This window comes from Rhinolophus hipposideros, assembly GCF_964194185.1.
Source record: "Rhinolophus hipposideros genome assembly, chromosome: 16".
NCBI classification, from domain to species: domain Eukaryota; kingdom Metazoa; phylum Chordata; class Mammalia; order Chiroptera; family Rhinolophidae; genus Rhinolophus; species Rhinolophus hipposideros.
In genome coordinates, this window is record NC_138062.1 from 8,408,339 (window position 1) to 8,428,655 (window position 20,317).

A 20,317-nucleotide genomic window follows, 5' to 3' on the forward strand; every position below is an offset into this window, starting at 1 on the left:
CATTTCTATAAGGAAACCCAGAAATATTGTCTGGGGATGTAAATGACATACCCAATCCTCAGGTCCCAAGAAAAAAACAGACCCCCGACTTGCTCACAAAAGATGCCACTGAAAAGGAAGAAAGAGATCATTACATAGACAATGAGTCTGATTCATTACTGAACTCTTGCAAATCTTTTCAAAAACAAACAAAAAATGGAATGAAAAAATGTCACCAGCAGAATTATTATTAATTATGATGGAAAATATATAACCAGGTATATTACTCCTAAAAGGACCCATCCTCCCCAGTAGCCGTGGATACTTAGAGTCTCAAGCAACTTCAAGGAGACCGAGAACTGGGAGATTTTTATGGACCACATAGTTCTCACCATCTCAGCGGAGAGGGGAAATGTGCCAGCTCAAGCCTGACTTGGAAGAGAAAACGTTTCCCAACATTATATTGATGAAAGTTGGTCTAATATCATAATACCATCTCCATTCTCCCAATGCTATCCTCTCCTGGCATATGACAACCTCCAGTGAGAAAAAATTGTGTCTATCTCATCCTTATCTTCTTCCCTATCATCCTATGGTATATAACTAAATACTTAGAGAATCTCACGTTAAGTAAATGTTTCAATGGACCATAAAATAGCATAGAGAAGAAAATGTGAGAAAAGCAGCTATATTGTAAAACAATTAGTGAACCTTTAGATTAACTCAGTTTGTTATAGGTAAATGTTGCAAATTAAGCAATAATCTGCAAAGTAGAAAAAGCATTTTCCAATGAAGTTATTGTCTCTGTAATCACTTCCGCTCACTGTATACCAGCAGCAGCCTTCTTTAGTTAAAGAAAATGTAAATTGGGGTACCGGAAACCCCTCTCAGGCTGTCAGCACTTTCCTCTTCATCTGTAATCACTCCCCACTGTCCTTGGCAAACCCTCCCTAAATATGCAAATAATTCCCACTCCTCAATTTCAAAGACAAGAAAAAGTAGACTAACGAACAGGTAAACTGCCAGGCGTGTCTTGCTTCCACATTGTTTCATAAGACCTGGTCAGCCTCTGAAATCCCCTCTAAAGTGGGCTGGGGAAAAACACAGGAGGAGCTGCTGCTGAGAGTGAGAGCACCTCTTATGTGCTGAAGGTGCCTCCCCATAGGTTTGCTGTGATAAACACGAATGTGTGCAAATGCAAATTAACACAAGGGGATTGAGCAAGTGCAAGGGGAAAGGAGGGGACCAAGACGAATTTCAGTCCAAAGCCACACAGCAGACATTCAGACAGATTTAAATGTCTCAGATCCTAGGTCCCCACTTGAAGATTAATCTAGGCTATCTCCTGATTCAGGAGCCTTAAGAATAATTCAAGAAACTTGAAGGGATTTCTAATCTTATCTCAATATACGAGGTAAATCCTAGTTCAGTTCAGATTCCGTGGAACCTTAGCCAAAAAAATTAAATAAAAAAAGAAAAAAACCTGTCTCATAAAATAGCACCTATTTATGTCAGACCTCCTTATCTCAGATATTTGGAAGCATTTGGCCAGTTGTTTTAACAACATGCCAATACATTATTCCGAATACAAATTTAGAGGATTCTTCCATTAAACTGTATTTCAATATGATGTTCATTATTTTCTTATTCAGTTGATTATTTATTAAGACATTATTTATTGATTATGTTAAAGGTAGTACTAAATTTTCAATTGGAAAAACTACATTTTTTCTATCAAGAGTTTACAATACAGTATTATGTTTCTCAACCATTTGGAGTAATTATATCTTTTGAAAATGAAAGATATTGCTACTCTCAGCAGAAATACACAAATATATGTAAAATTTTCATCAATTTCAAGGACTGAAGACTACCTGATGCTTACTAATATCCGTTACTTCTGAAGGAAAAATGGGAATGAAGAGAATACAAAGCATAATATTAAAGGAATAAGACCTGCTATAAGGGCTTTATTTAGATGCAAAATGCTCAGGTAAGGATTCGTGCTGGAGGACACTTTGGGCCTGGTTCTTGAAGGATGAGTAGGACTTTGCCAGACAGAGGTGTGGATGGGCAGACAACATTTAAGCATACAGGCATGGCATGAGCCAAAGTAGGAGATCGTATAAATGTATGACAATTAGGAAAGTCCAAACAAGAAAACAATTGAAGTCCCACTAGAAAGTTTAGAGTTCATTCTATAAATAATATCAAGTCATTCATGTTTTTTAAAGGAGGAGAGGAAGGTGATCAGAATGGAAGATTATCCTGGTGACACTAAAGGATGAATTGGTGCAGATGAAGATTGAAAATAGAGAGATTATTGCAGTGGTATAAGCAAGAAGTAATGAGTCAGTGGCAGTAAGGTCTATATAACACCACTTCAGAGGTAGAACCAGGTAAAGTTGGCCATTGATTAAAATATGTACAATACAAGAGAAGGAGGAAACAGAAAATGAAGCACATTTGGAGTGGAAGACCAGTTTATTTAGGGTAGATTGACTTTGAGCTATTAGTTATTCCTGAAAATAAAAAGTTTTTCTTATGAATCTATTCATCAGAATACTAATAGTAATTATAACCAAAATATTACAAGAAAACAGATTAAAACAAATTCTTGAGACTCTATCAGGAAATTGTTCAACCCTCCAAGAGAATTTTCAACCCTTATTCAAACAGTAGGAATTCAGTGACTAGCTTGCAACTCATATCACATTTCTAAGCCCCAGCCTCTTTATTTTCAGACTTTGCAACATGAAGAGACTAACCTGCAATATATAAAATCAGAAGGTGAGCCAACACTCAGCAATCAGCAAAAATAAGCAATATTGCAAACCTCAGCAAAAACATTGATTACTTCCAATGGGGAAGAATCTCATCAAAAGAGTTTGGGCAACAATTACTGGCCAACAGCAGGCAGCATAACTTTTATTAGAAACCAGTCTTCTGCTCAGACTTAGCCCTCCCGTAATAGGTAGAGAGCTAAATGGGACCCAAGATCATCTAAGCAGCCTTCCTTGAATAAGTAAAAAGCCTAATAAGTCACTTGGGTCATAAACGACAGAACTGGAACTAGAACTTTTGTCTCCTGACTCCCATTTCAAGTGTGCTTTCCTCAGCCCCAAATTTTATTTTTTTATTTTTTTATTTTTTTATTTATTAGTTTCAGGTGTACAAGACAAGGTAATACTTAGACGTTCATCATTTATATCCCTCACACTGTGAACCCCCCTCCCCCCATCCACTATCCCTCCGACCTCACACTGAACCATCACATTATATATATAAAATTATAGTTGGCATTCATTAATGTTTAGCTTCTGGTGCACAATGCCATGATCAGGTATCCACAGTATCTCTGAGGTGGTCCCCCAAATAGGACGCATGTCCATCGGATACCCAACAAAATCTTTACAACATTATTGAATACCTTCCCCAAATTAATTTTCAAAAAAACCCTGAGGCCATCTTGTGGTTACCAGCTGCTTCCAAATCCCTTCACCTTTCCCCTTATCCCCAACCCCCCCACACACACCCATCTAACAACTCTCGGTTTTTTCTTTGTGTCCCAAAAACTGTTTCTGATTAGTTCATTCACGTAGTCTTTTCTTTAGATTCCATATATAAGTGAGATCATATGGTACTTGTCTTTCTCTTTCTGACTTATTTCACTTAACATAATGTTCTCTAGATCCATCCATGTTGCTGCAAATGATAAGATTTCTTTCTTCTTTATGGCTGCGTAATACTCCATTGTATAAATGTACCACAGCTTCTTAATCCAGTCATCTACCGATGGGCATTTCGGTTGTTTCCATATCTTGGCTATTGTGTAAAGTGCTGCAATAAACATAGGAGTGCATACAGATTTTTGAATTGGAGTTTTGGATTTCTCCGGGTAGATGCCTAGGAGTGGAATTACTGGATCATAGGGTAGTTCCATTTTCAGATTCCTGAGATACCTCCATACTGTTTTCCATAGTGGCTGCACTAATCTGCAATCCCACCAACAGTGCACTAGCGTTCCCTTTTCTCCACATCCGCGCCAGCATTTGTTGTTTGTTGATTTATTGATGATAGCCATTTTGACTGGGGTGAGGTGGTATCTCATTGTGGTTTTTATTTGCATTTCTCTGATGGTTAGTGAGGTTGAGCATTTCTTCATATGTCTTCTTGCCTTCTGTATGTCCTTTTTAGAAAAATGTCTCCTCAAGTCCTCTGCCCATTTTTTAATTGGGTTGTTTGTTTTTTTGGAGTTGAGTTGAGTAAGTTTTTTATAGATTTGTGATATTAATCCCTTATCAGATATATCATTGGCAAATATCTTTTCCCATACAGTAGGATCCCTTTTTGTTTTATTGATGGTTTCCTTTCCTCAGCCCCAAATTTTAAATGTTTCTTTGAGTCGTGAAGTAATCCAGGGGACTCGCAGTTAACCTAAGTCCCACAGAGCAGGCCTCGGGAGAATGTGGAGCTGCCATACTGATGGATTATTGGGGTTGCTTCCAGCTGTTTAGACAGAACTTCTCAAACATCTGGCTGGGGTAAGGAATGAGTGACTACATACATGCGTGCTAGTGAGGAAAGGTTAGAAAAGGGAAACAGCATCTTCATAGGGGCCCTCCACCCGCCCTTTCTGCATTTTTTTTCAATTCTCCTAGCTGCCCAGTGGCCACTAAAGAGATCTGCTACCAAAGGACATCATGTTCTCTGCCCACCAGCCTGCCCTTCTCTCTCCCTGAGCCTTATGCCCCCAAATTATCTATCCCTATTCCTTCCTTGAGGGAATGCTAGTGCTTAAACATCACTACTCTATGGAACAAGGAAGCAATGAAATGAAAATGGTGTTGGAACTTCAGCGTTTGGGAAGCTACAGTGAAAGGGTCCCTTCAGTACACTGTTACAGAAACCAAATCCTTTATCACAAATGGCTGGATAATCAGACTGTCTGTGATCAGGACCTAGAAATCTGATCAGCAAACTCCCAGGGCATTCTGATGCTTAGCAAGGTTAGAAAAAGTCCGTAGAAATGAGTATGCAAATTGTTTTCCCTGAGATTACACTGTGGGTGTTCCATTTCAAAAGCTCATTTCAGACTCTTAAACGGGGAAAGGGCAACAAAAACTGCTGGAGACTGACTATGACTGGAAGTGCTGAAACTAGAAAGGTTGGGAGATTTCATCCAGCACCATGTTTCTCCTGTGGAAGAACACCTTGGGCATCGCAGACAATTCCCGATATTGCACAGTCATTGAAAGGAAGACTGAGTGTACTATTTCTCCTCTTTTTCTTTAAATCACAGATAGAAAGATTCCAAGAAAGATACCAATTTCAACTTAATTCCTGAAGGAGAAAAAAGAAACTAAATGTAAACAAAACTTGATAACCAATTTACCCTCCATATGTTAAATCATTAACTTGTTCTCTGCTTAGGTGCCAAACAAAGATTTATGTGCCCAAAAATATTCAACACACTCGACACTTTAGGTAAGAAAAAACAACAGGCCTCCAATCTGTGAGACTCTGCTTCATGGCTATTTATAAATGGTGTAGAATAACAAATCATTTGGACACGTTTGAGAGGAGAAAAGGCATGAATAATTACAGTCATTATATTTCATGTGTCAGTCTACTATCTCAGCATTTATAGAGCCCACAGGAGAAATTTTTTGATATTCCTTTTCAGTTAAAACCAGCTGGTAAAATTTATAGCTTTTCTGGTTCACATAAAACTATAGTCTTTGTACAAATAGGTGTTGGGCTTCTAGTAAGTGGAGAATAAATGATATTACCAAGCAATATTACTTTTCAACTTATTTTATACTGGCTCTATGTCACAGTCTAACTTCAATGTTTCTCTAGGACTTCTAAAATTGCACAAAAAGAAATCATATTAGAAAATTAGATCTGTCTTACAGAATGAATAACTCAAGGGAGGAGCAGCTTTCTTCATTAGATAAAGTTTCTTTTAGATAAAGTCAGGTTGTACCTGCACACAAATGTTCCCTAACAAAACATTATACTTATTAGCTGAGGTAAAGCTTATTCAGCAAGATCTGTTATATCTTACTCTACATCAATACTAAATATCATCTATTATATGGAGTATTTTTTCCATACAGTAGACAGCAGAAAAATATGGAGAAAATAGGGCTAATTGGGATTATTTATCAAGTGACACACTCAGGAGATCATATAATACATTTCAGGATATTTGGGGTGCACTGAAAATATACTTCTCATGACAGGATGAAGATTCTTACAGCATGAGAGTTTCCAGCATGAAGGAGGAGTCTGCTGGACTGGCAATGATGTTTCCTAATCTGACTGGTTAGTTTGTGAAACTCAGTGAACTATGTACCTCTGTACACTTTTCTATGCATTTGTTAAATTTCATAGTTTAAAAAAAAATTTTAAGGGGTTATATCCCAATCATTTATTAATCTCTGTTTCCTCCTGAGAACACATTAAAATTCCATTGAAAGGATCTTGTTTTAAGTTACAGACCCACAAAACAAAAAAAGAAAACAGAATAAAATAGAAATGAGAGATGTCAAGAACCATAAAAAGGTTCAAGAGTTGGGTCTACCAGGTCTACCTTCTAACCCTGAAAGGTACTAGTGGGACTGAAAATGGAAAGATTGCTTATCAGTCTGTATGAGAAGCAGTTAAACCCATAGATACCCTCCATCACCCCAGCAAAAGACTAAATAAGGTGAACCTTAGACACTTTGGACAAGGAGTCATCAGGCACAGCTGCGGGCAGCAGTGCCATACCGAGGGAAATTTTAGGGTCTCTAAACAGTGGAACCCTTTAGCAAGACCCTGCCCTTCCTCTGTTTCTAGACTTGACTCTTGGAATACTGGCAGTGAACCTTATAACCTCTAGGTAAGAAGGGAAAGGACTCCTACCTGGGAAAACTGAGCATGTACAAAGGAAAAACTCTACAGATTCAGAGTTAAGTGTGAACAATGAAGCAGCCCTCTCCCTACCCAAATAGCCTACAGAGAAGCCCGCCAATCAACACAACCAGTCGGTGTGCAGGAACAAAACTTTCAGTCAACTCTTTATCCTTTATTCTTAACTATGAACAGGCAAAACTTATCAAACACCTGAAGAAAAATCTTTGACATGGATGATAATGACAACAATAAATAAAAAGAAAAATGAAGGTCAGAGGAAATAGAGTCAATACAAAGAATACAATAAACCTTTTAAACATTTAAATTAATATCCTCAAAGACATAAGAGGAAGAGAAGATATTCAATTCATAAAACATAAATAGGGTATAATAAAAAAAAGAAACCTTGAAAGAGAAAAAAAGCTCCTAAAAATTTTAAATGATGATTGCAAAAATTAAATACGAATTTCTAGATTTAAAAACTGTTAAGTAATGGGGATCAGTGAAAACTGTTATGACACCAAAAATAAAGGAAAGATCCTAAAAGCCTCCGAAGAGAAAACAGGTTGCAGACAAAAAGAATGGAATTTAGAATGTTTTCAGACTTTTCAATAGCAATATTGGACTCTGGAGAAAATGGCACAGTATCTTCAAATTCTGAGGGAAATTCATTTCCAATCTAGAATTCTGTAATCATCTAAATTTGAAATCAAGTTGGAGCATAGAACAAAAGTAGTTTCAGTCCTACAAGTTCTCAAAAACTTTTCTCCCATGTATCTATTCTCAGAAAGCTACTGAAAGATATGTTCCAGCAAAACTAGGGAACCAAGGAAAAGGAAGATAAAAGGTCCACAAAACACAGAAGAATAAAGAAGTAAATTTGTAGAATATTAGTTAACAAATTCTAGAATAACCATATAGAAAACAAAGACAGCAACTAGTCTGCATTGAAACAGGAGGAAGAAAAGCTTCATAAAGGATGTCCTTAAGAAAAATATTAAACTGACAGATTACCTGATGTGTCTGAACACTGGAGAGGAAATCCAAATTTGTGACATGAAACTTAAGAATACAAAGAAAACTAAGGAAACCAAAAAGGAGGAAGAGAAAAGTTCCCAGAGAAAGGAAAAATTACACAAGGGAACTTGGGCTTCCAACCAAAATGAATTAACAGAGACTGGACCTGAAACAAACAACCAAAAACAGTCATATGAAACAATGGTTTTCAAGACACTAGCCATAGGGCAACAAAAGACAATGATCTCTGAGAGACTGCTCCACCCAATAACATAATACATATTCTTTTCAAGTGCACACGAAACATACCAAGTGATAGATTCTAACATATAAAATCCTTGAAAATGCAAGAAGCTAATCTATATAACAAAAAGCATATCAGTGAGTGCCTATCAGGTGATAGGCAGTATAACGAGGTTATAAAAGGACATAAGGCAACCTTTGAGGATGATGAGTATGTTCATGATCTCAATTGTGGTGATGGTTTCATGGTTGCAAACACATGTCAAATCTTATCAAATTTTCCACTGCAAATGTGTATCTAACCATGTTGTGTATTATACCTCAGTTAAACTCTTGTTAAGAGCTAGAAATCAAATAAAATGTAATCTTAAATATGGATAATATTTACCTAATCATAATAACACAAACCCTGAGTATTATTAGTTTAACCAAAATCATGACATACATTTTCAAGAGGCTGGAAGCTGGGTTATTTAATTTGCATTTTTCTGATTTCCTGGAAGGTTTTGTGTCTCTTCACATACTCATTGGTCACTGGGGATTTTCCTTCTGTGAATGACTAATTCATGCACTCTGACCATTTTGATTGGTTTTCCTGTGTAATCTTTGAGACTTTCAGAAGTTCCTTATATATTCTATATATTAATCCTTTTTTGGTTACAAATGCTGCAAATATTACTTTCAGTGTGTTCCTGTCACTTAACTTTGTCTAACTCCTTCCCTTTCGTGACAGGTCACCTAAATTTCCCTATCCAAAACACTGGGCAGGTCACAACTTCAATTGACTTTATGTGTCAGCTCTTTGCACCTTATCACTCACTGCTATCCTGAAATTTAATATCTGAATAAACTACAAAATATCTTAAATGGCCATATGATTTATGATGTAGAGTTTATACAAATCAGTGAGTTTATCTGGAGAAAACGTTTGCCCCAGCCAGAGAAATTTATACATAACAGAAACAATGTGTTTTGTTAAATTTAGTCCACCCCTCAAAAGAACTTTCCCTCATCCATTTGTTGATGAAGCAGTAAAGTACAGTGATAAATGTTTCAGATGCTGGACATGATTTCAAATCCCAGAGCCTCCATTTTTAATGTAATATGGAGTTGCTAATATCTACCTTGCAGGACCAGTTTGAGGGTGAATTATAATAGCGTATCTAAATACCAGGACCATAGTTAGCACCCAGTAAATGGTAGTCAAGCTTATTACTTAGACTTTCCTTCCCTGGACCATTCTCTCTTTCAACCTTGCAACAATCCTTTTACTTATCATTTAAAGCTAAGTTCAAAAGACATCTCTTCCATAAAATTATCCCGCAAATCATCCCCAAGACGACTCTAACACACTATTGCTTACACCCCATTTCACCCCCAAAGTATTAATCACTCTTTTCTGTGGTCTCAAGCACATTATTCATTTGACTTATACGTATCTGAGAATACTGTGATGAGCTCAATACGTGAATATTTCCCACAATAAAATGTGAATTCCCTAAAGTCAGGATGAATTACCGAGGTCATCCATTTTTAACACAATGAAGGGTTTTCTTCTTAAATATAGCTAGCAAGTAGGTTAGACGTTATATAGATACAAATGATTAAGGAATTAGTCAAAGAGTGAGTAAATATTTTGACCTTCATAAAGAAAACTATCTTTTAAAATTCACAGAAGAAGAATGTAGAAGAAGGAAGAGGAGGAAAAGATAAAGTGAAGGAAGAGGAGGAAAGAAAAGGAGAGAGATGGGAGAAGAAAAAAGGTGGTGAAGAGGAAGCCTATGAAAGATCTGGAATATCACAATGTCTTGCAATATCAGCCCTTTGCAAAGTAGTTCAAATCTACACACCATGGGAATATCATCAGTGGTTTATTTAAATTGCTATATGTAAATCATTATGCATCTATCAGTGATTAAAGGCAAAGTGTCAGTCACTTTTTATTTTTAATTTTATGTAAAAGAAAATCATTAGTTATCATCATTAGTTTTCTCTACAAGTCATGTGAAAGCGCACATGGTGAGAAACTTTACCAACATATGGAAACTTTCACTTCTTGGTGAAAATTAAGTGCTTAATTAAAATGATCTTTTATGGGCCCCCTGTCTGCAACACTCATCTTTCTGAAAAGGTGAGTTTTGCAACACCCACAGTGTGAAAGTCAAATTCCCCAGTCTGAAAATATTTCCATTCTGTTTTAATGATGATTAAATAAAGAAAGGAACATATGTATGATTCCACACTTAAGAAAAATATGGTTTAATCTTTAAGCAGGTTTTTGTTTTTAATATTTTTTTACTTCTGAAGTAAAATAACACATTACATTTATTTAATATGCATATATTTGAATAATGTTTATCCTACTCTCTGGTGGTACAATTACTTTTAAAATTAAAAATTAAAAAAAAAAAAAACTCCAAATCGGAGCTGCTTAAAACATTTTATTATTTCCCATGGCTCTGGCTTGGGGCCTCTTGTGTATTGCCTGTATTATATGATGCCTTAGAACCCTCTGAGGTCTTACAAAGACTATTCTAGCCCTATCTATCCCTTAGATATTTGTCCCAAAGGCGTTTTTTTTTTTTTAATTTAAGAACAATTTACTATCTGAAAAGGCTGCTCTGAATCCTTTTGCATTTTCCATGAATCTCATTCAAAACTGAATAATTTATTCATTAGTTCATCACTCTCCTCTTTCATTTTATTATGGGCAGCAAGAAGAAGCCAGATCACTGAGTTCATAACACACAGTCTGTGTTCCACATTCACACAGGCAAGAATTTTGCTAAACTTTCTGTCACTACATACCTAATGAGGGCCCCCTTTTCTCCAACTTCTAAGTTTTCCTCACTTTGCTCTAAGTCCACACAGAGAGAGCTTGAGGCCCTTTGGGTCTCTGCTAACACTCTCCTCGAGTTCCTTCCAGCTTTCACTAACATTCACCCTAGGTGTTTCAGGATTTCACCGACGTCTCTTCCTAAAGGATTCTGTCCAGTCCAAAATCCAATGCCACATTAGGTTTTTGTTATTTCAGCACTCCATTTCTGCATCAATTCTGCTCCAATTATCCAGTGCTACATGAGAAATCACCCCAATGTGTAGTTGCTTAAAACAGCAACAGTCATCTTGTTATCTTTCTTGATTTCTGCAGGTGGAGAATTCAGAAAGGGTTCAGCTTATGGTTCTGGCTCAGAGTCACACAGTAGCTGGGCTGGAACAGTGGGAGCTGGAGCAGCTGGATGGCTGACACTCTCTCTTCCCCTGTAGATTCAGTGCTTCTCTATGCGACTGCTCCATGGGGGCTGATTTGGGCTTCCTTACAGCACAACTGTATCAGGGGAGTTGGTCGGCTTCCATGGTCTGACTTCCTCCACAGCAGTCATCCGAAGAGAACCAAATCGATGCTGTAGGTCTCCTCTTAGCTACTATAAGTCATGCAAAGTGACCTCAACTGCATTCTGTTTGTGATGCAATTACAATCTCACCCAAATTCAAGGCAAGGGAGAGAACTAGACTCCATCTCTTATTAGATGAGTAGCAAGGTTCTAAAAGTACATGTGGCAAGGGAGTGATTTTGTAACCATTTTTTAAAAATTCAATCTGCTGCGTAATAATACTTTTAGACTTTGTTCCATATGGTTTCTTCCTCTAGCTATTTTTAAGCAAGAAGTAAAACAAACCATCCACCATTGCAACAGGATCCCAGGTGTGGCTGGAGAAAAGGGACGTCATTCTACACTAGGTAACCCTGTGATTTTTTATTACAAATTCAAAATTGTGGATCCATAATTCTGATTGCTATATGAAATTAGGTTTTCGGTGTATACTTTAAAACGAATCTGTTTCTTTTTTCTTGAAAATGTCTCTTTCTAAATGCAATTGTTTTGTTATTCTTTTTCTGTGAAATGCTAGAATATATTGCTATTGCACACCTTAATTTCTTTATAATAAATGGTGTAAAATACCAACCATTTCTTCACTCATTTTTCATCCATGTAGCAACATATCTAAAGCTTTCTTCTAAATAACTTTATCAATATACCAAATAACAGCAATAGTCATATTTGGTTGGTGAGGTCAAAAGTCACTTTTGTTTTTTATTAAACATTTTATATTGAACAAATATTCTAATGAAAATTATTATTTTATGATTGGAAAATAATCGGAACTCTTTTCAATTTAATGTTAGCCCCTTGCATGGTATTTTAACATGTTGCAAACAAGAATGATTATCTTATCAGTGACTCCAACACTTCCAAATGTCAGTATGTATTGCTGTAAGCACATAATTAAGGGAAAGCCAGCTATGTGAAAACAAAATTGAATAAGTAGTTTAATACATCTAATGCCATATGTACACAGGTACATAATTCACTCCTGCTTTATGGAGGTATTAATAAAATGATATTGTATCCCCTAGAAAGAGGGACCTATCCATCATACAAAGTGTGATTTGTGCTTCCAAGGCAGTATGGGGAAGCAGGCCTTCATAACCCACTCCAACTATCCATCCACACAGTGCCACATCTGCCTTTACAACTGAGGAACAGACATGATCAAACAATATGAATATCTGTCTCTGTCTCAGAGTAAAGTGATCTTTCTGGAATTGAACATACTCTGGAATTTTTGGACAGTCTAATTCCAGTTGTTGTGTCTCAGATGTATCTTTATATGTCTTAATTTTCGTTGAGAAAGTAGGTCCCATACCTATTGGTCTTCCATGCTAATATCTGTAGCAAGTCTATGCCAGCCCACCAACATCAGTCCAGGTGAAATTATAACTTGGCAGCCTTGAAATGGAAAGAAGATAGATTTTGGAATCAAAAACACCAGTGTTCAAATCCTTATGGGCTCACACATTATCTCTGGGATCATTAGCAAATTCCTTCTCTCTGTGGCTTTCTTACCTTGATTTTAATGACAGTTTTACAGGTTGTCGGGTATGTTCAAACCCATCAAATTATACACACTAAATATTACAGTTCTTGTAAATCAATTACACCTCAATAAAGCTGTTAAAATAGTACACAGTGTTATGTGACTACATCAGAAAGTAGATTTGGGAAAATCTATGCAAGAATATAAAATGCGTGATTCATGAGTAGCTTGGAAGCTATTTTTTGGTAGTAAAGGCTTAATTTTATTTATTTGGACTATTATAGAATTCTAAGAAATATCAAGAAAAAAAGAGGAGGAAGTAGAAGTATAACTGGACTTAGAGAGAGGATCTTATCTTAAGATAACTTTACTTTCCTTCAAAAGCAGTAAAATGTATGTCCCAAGAACAGATTCCTAAGTCAGGCTACTAAGGGAGCATTTTAGTTTTAGCTCAAGGAGAATAGGGTCTAGATTCCAACTCCATCCTCTGTGCAGCTGACTAGTTAGGGTTCATAGCCACTCAAATGCAAACACATGAAAACAATTAAACAGCTAAATTCCAGCCTGGCTTCTCAATACTATGGCTTATTTAGCTCTTAGCAGGGGATATTGCTGTGGCCAAAAAACCTGGTTTACCACAGAGTGATTTCTGCAGAGAATGTAAAATCATATCAGCAGGTTTGTTACAAATCACATCTTGGCAAAAGAATAAAGCTTGAATATTCAGTTGGCAGTGTTTATGTGTACCTCCTGTATGACCATGTCTACCCTAGAAGATTAAAGTGGGAGATTAAAAATAGCCTAGATAATTTGGGTAAAAGTAACAATAATAAAATCTGCTATTCATTCATGGAGAAAAACAGTGATAGTTCTAACATCTGAATTATTTGAATGCAAACAGTTTGAACACCCCATTCTCATTTATATTTACAGGTAATTTTATCATTATGTTTACAGAGAATTGCCAGACTTTCCACCATCTTTTGTCTGTTTTGACATAGCTCAATAATCCAGAATTGGCAGAATCAAGATTCTCTAAAGACATAGTCCACTAGTCTCAAACCTTCACATTTAAATCCAGCTAAAAATACAAGTAGAATTATTTCAATTTCTATAAACCAAGATAAGACTCCTTCTAAAGGGTGCCTCAGTTAGGGGCTCTCTAGATAATCAAAATGGCAATTCATTTTCAATCATATAAAAACTATGCATTTCACATCCAACTATCATGAAGCAACTGAGATATTACTTTGATGCAAAATCTAAGGCTGCAGAAATGATATGTTAATATATCCTAAAGTTCTAGGCCACATGTGTGACTTTTCACTCATTATAAAATGCTTATCTGGTGTAAGTAAAGGAAGTTTGTTTCCAACTTATGAAAAAAAGTTACTTAATAAATATAGAAATGGAAGGAATCAAATACTTTGAATGTTTAGAATACCAGTAGGGACATATCTCAAAACTTTAATTAAAAAAAGGAGAAGGAACTATACACAAGCAAATTAGACAATCTGGAAGAAATGGATAAATTCCTAGAAGCACACAATCTTCCAAGGTTGAATCAAGAAGAAACAGAAAATCTGAGTAAACTGATTACTACTAATGAAATTGAATTAGTAATCAACAAGCTCCCAACAAACAAAAGTCCTGGATCAAATAACTTCACAGGTGAATTTTACCAAATATTCAAAAACGCATTAACACCTATTCTCCTCAAACTATTCCAAAAAAATCCAGGAGGAGGGAAGGCTCCCAAGCTCATTTTATGAGGTCACAATTACCCTGATCCCAAAACCAGACAAAGACATTACAAAAACCAGAAAACTATAGGCTGATATCCCTAATGAACATAGATTCAAAAGTCCTCAACAAAATATTAGCAAACTGAATTCAGCAATACATTAAAAAGATCATACACCACAATCAAGTGGATTCATTCCTGGTGTGCAAGATTGGTTCAAGATCCACTAATCAATTAATGTGATAAGCCACATAAACAAAATGAAAAATAAAAATCATATGGTCATATCAATAGAGGCAGAAAAAGCGTTTGACGAAATCCAGCATCAATTTATGAGAAAAACTCTCAGCAAAGTGGGAATAGAGAGAACATATCTCAACATAATAAAGGCCATATATGATAAACCCACACTAACATCATACTTTATGGGGAAAAGCTAAAAGCATTTCCCTTAAGATCAGGAACAAGAATAGGTTGCCTACTTTCACCACTTTTATTCAACATAGTACTGGAAGTTCTGGCCACAATAATCAGACAAGAAAAAGAAATAAAATGTATCCAAACTGGAAAGGAGGAAGAAAACTTGTCATTATTTTCAGATGACATGATACCATATAGAGAGAACCCCAAAGAAGATTCCAACAAAAAACTATTAGAACTGAAAAATGAATTCAGTAAAGTAGCAGGATACAAAATTAATATTCAGAAATCAGTTCCATTTTTATGCACCAATAACAAACTATCAGAAAGATCAATTAAGAAAACAATCTCATTTATAATTTCTTTAAAAAAAACAAATACTTGGGAATAAACTTAACCAAGGAAGTAAAAGGCCTGTACTCAGAAAATTATAAGATATTGAAGAGAGAAATTAAAGAAGTTACAAACAAATGGAAACATATACCATGCTCATGGATAGGAAGAATTAATATAGTTCAAATGTTCATATTACCCAAAGGAATATATAGATTCAATGTAATCCCTATCAAAATACCATTGGCATTTTTCACAGAACTAGAGCAAATAATCCTAAAATTTATGTGGAATTATAAAAGACCCCAAATAGCCATGGAAATCCTGAGAAATAAGAACAAGGTTGGAGGTATCACACTACCTGATGTCAAGTATACTACAAGGCTATAGTAATCAAAATAGCATGGTATTGGCATAAAAACAGACACATAGATCAATGGAACAGAATAGAGAGCCTAGAAATAAATCCATGTCTCTGTGGTCATCTAATCTATGACAAAGGAAGCAAGAATTTACACTGGGTAAAGACAGTCATTCAATAAATGGTGTTGGGAAAACTGGACAGATACAGGCAATAAAATAAAACTGGACCACCTTCTTGTGTTGGATCACCAACACAAGAATTAATTCAAAATGAATTAAAGACTTAAATGTAAGATTTGACACCATAAAATTCCTAGAAGAAAATATAGGAACTAAATTCTCAGACATTACACTTAGTAATATTTTTACTGATATATATGTATCTTCTTGGGCAAGGAAAACAAAAGAAAAAAATAAACAAGTGGGACTATATCAAACTAAAAAGTTTTTTCATAGCAAAGGAAACCATCAACAAAACAAAAAGTCATCATACTGAATGGGAGAAGATATTTGCCAATAATACATCTGATAAGGCGTTAATATCCAAAATTTATTTTAGAAAACTCATATAACTCAACACCCAAAAATAAACAATCCAATTAAAAACTGGACAGAGAACATGAAGAGACATTTCTCCAAAGAGGACATGTAGACATATGAAAATGTGCTCAATGTCACTAATCATCATAGAAATGTAAATAAAAAACCACAGTGAGATACCATCTCACTCCTGTCAGAATGACTATCATCAATAAATCAACAAACAACAAGTGCTGACAAGGATGTGGAGAAAAGGGAACAATGCTGGTGGGATTGCAGATTGGTGCAGCTACTATGGAAAACACTATGAAGATTCCTCAAAAAATCAAAAATAGAACAACCTATGACCCAGCAATTGCACTCTTGGGTATTTATCCAAATAAATCCAAAACACTAACTAGAAAAAAATATATGCACCCCTATGTTTCCTGCAGCATTATTCACAATAGCCAAGATATGGAAAAAAACAAAATGCCCATCGATAGACAATTGGATAAAGAAAATGTGGTGCATTTATACAATGGAGTATTACTCTGCTATAAAAAAGAATGAAATCTTACCATTTGCAACAACATGGATGAACCTAGATGATATTATGCTAAGTAAAATAAGTCAGACTGAGAAAGACAAATATTAATACCTTATGATCTCTCTTATATGTGGAATCTAAATAACAGAATAAATGAGCAAACAAAACAGAAATAGACTCATAGATACAGAGAAAAACTGATGGTTGCTAGATGGGAAGATGGTGGGGTATGGGGAGAAGGTGAAGGGATTAGAAAGTACAAATTGGTATTCAAAAAATAGTCACAGGAAAGTGAAATACAGTGTGGGGAATATAATCAATAACGTAAAAACTATGTATGGTGTCAGCTGGGTACTGGACTTATCGGGGGGATCACTTCATAGACTGTGTAGATGCCTGGCCACTGCATTATACACCTGAAAGTAATATAAAATAATATTGAATGTCAACTATAATTATATATATATATGTGTGTGTATATATATATATATATATATATATATATATATATATACACACACACACACTCTCCCCCCCACCCACAGGATGTAACGTACAGCATAGGGAATATAGTCAATAATATTGTAATAGCTATACACGATGTCAGAAGCGTAGTAGACTTGGAGGGTTATCACTTTGCGGGGGGTGTAAATGTCTAATCATTATGTTGTTTTGTACATCTGAAACACAAGAAACACAGAAAAAAAGGAGGAGGAGGAGGAGCAGGAGGAGAAGAATAACCTTTCCTTTGGAAATCTCAGATTATGACAGTTCAGCATATTCAAAACCATCAACACCAATGTACTGTTGATTCCATATTTTTTCATGTTGTGATTTGCTTAGGTAACTTACTTTTCAACTCATTATATCCTTTCCTAAAACAAAGTAAACAATTTTCTATATTCTTAGATAGCACTTGCTAGGAGAAAAGAAAGAATACATGAATCAATTCCACAATATATATAAACATTAGAGCCTTGAAGATGGAAATGAAGAAAAAGAAACTCAGTCTTTCTCTTTCTGAGTCAGTAACCTAAAAATCAGTCTTTGCTCATTAAACAGTAACATGAAATCCTTTTCCAGGAACTATATATGAATCATTTTATTTTCTTGTGAGTAGAGTCTTGCTTCTTTCTCCTGTCTTCATATAAATCACCAATCCACTGAATTTTTTAAGCTTATTCAGGATTCTTACATGAGATGAGTTCTCCTTTTCATTTTTTGGAAAAAACTTTTTCTGGATATGTGTGTGTGTGTGTGTGTGTGTGTGTGTGTGTGTGTGTATAAAATATATGTGTGTATATATAATATATAATATACATTATATATGTTGTATATATACATTATATATAATATAATATTTGCCAGTTTAACCATTATTAAGTGCACAATTCATTGGCATTAATTACATACATAATGTCGGGCACCCATCACCACTATTTGTTTGATAGGCCCTCTTTGCACATTTCTCTTACAGAGGAATGTAAGAATAGCCAAGATATTTCTTAGAAAACAGTTCTGCCGAAATCAGTATTGAATGTTAATGTTTTCCTTCATTTTCCAAGGCTCTCAAGGCTCTGTTCTCTGAATAACGATTTACCAAACTACACGTTCATAGAGTGTGGAATATCATGCTTTCCAGACATACCAAAGGTCACTCCCAGTTTCAATTAAAAAGTGGTTTCAAGAGTCTGAGGCATTAGGAGATTGAAAGCCTGTCTGAATCAGAGATCAGAACAGTTATCTTCAATCCTTCCTTCTCTATAGAGAGAAAATGATGATGAAAGGTACAGAAAGTAGAATGTGTCTTTTTCTTTAAAAAAAAAAAAGTTTGTTTTGTTAGAAGACAAAGACTGTGGTGATTACTCAGGCAAAGAAAGCTGGTTAGATTTTCTCATTTTGCAGCAGAATGTCAAGCCTATCTTCCGCTCTTTTTTTTCCAGTGGATTTCTAAGGCTATATATCTGCTCTCAATCAAGGATGCAGAGCACATGAACTTAGGTTCCTGCCAGAAAATGCAGCCTCAAACTGGATACTGACCAATTTTTATCAAAAGCTTAGTTGCAAAAAAAATAGCATTGCTAAAAGGACACACAATCCATTCATTCCATGAGTTTTGAATTTTATTCCTGTGCATCACGTTAATGTTTGGAGATATTAAACCAAGGTTTCCATCATCCCACAATCAGTTCCCCAGCACTCTGCCTTCAACACTGAGGCAGCAGCAAGAGCTTTCTGTATGAACTGCCCTGCAGCTAGAGCAGATACGAAAAGAAAACAGAGTCATATTCTTGGCTTTCAAGTTCCTAAATGGACTTTTGTAAATCTGTCCTCTCAGTTGTAAATCTGGCTCTCTTGTAAATCTGGCTCTCAGTTGCACTTAGTGAGGTGCATGAAAGTGAAAGGGAGTTTTGAAGTGAAAAACAAAAATTAGCTTCCCTTAAAATATTAATATCCAGTACCTGATATATACATATGTGGAATAGAGTAAGGTACTATGTTTGATAATATAAAATCTGATTTTTGGCCCCCAAAGTGATAGTTCAGTGAGAGTGAAAAAGAAATATATCAGAGAATGTGCCACTAGGTATTAGATGTTTGTGGGCATGAGAGAAGGACTGCAGCACTGTGTTCCCCGATCACAGTGGAATCTAGAAGCTCGGCACATCCAATAGCTGGAAGGACTGAAGGAGGCTGCTGTATGGAAGACTGTGGACTCGGGGGTTACTGCTTCTAGGAGCTTACAGCAAATCATCTGGTGATGGGCCCAGGAGCTACTGTGGGTCCATAGGGCAGGCAGCGGGAAGTGGAGTGCAGAAGCATGAGGACAAACTGGCACCTGCTGGCATCTTGGCAGCTAACCAATGACAACTCCCAGGTATAATGGCTGCTACCTCCCAAATCTGCACCTTCACTAATGGCCAGCTCTAACCTGAAATCTTACAATGAAACATAGTTCACAGCATATGCAAGTTCACAATAGAAGGATCCAGTACAAAGGGTTAGACCACTAAGGGACAAAGTAAGAGTTGCAGGATGGGCTAAGCAAGCACATACGGAAAGGAGAAAAGAAGGCACTGTGGATGAAGCAACAGAATGACCAAAGTCAGAAGGCGGAATGAACAAGGTGTGAATAGGAGCCCACGACATGGACGAGAGCAGCCGCTCACAAGTCTGCTAGGTTAGTTAGGGGGCCATATTATGGAGGGCACAAATGCCAACTGAAGTTGACAAGTAGAGTAAGCTCTTGAGGAAGTTATTAACATGATGGATGCTAGGGGAAGATTAGCATAAGCTTAGCATGCACAATCATGTAGAATGGAAAGAGGCTCAAAGGAGGTCATAAATAATTGCTGCTTATGAGA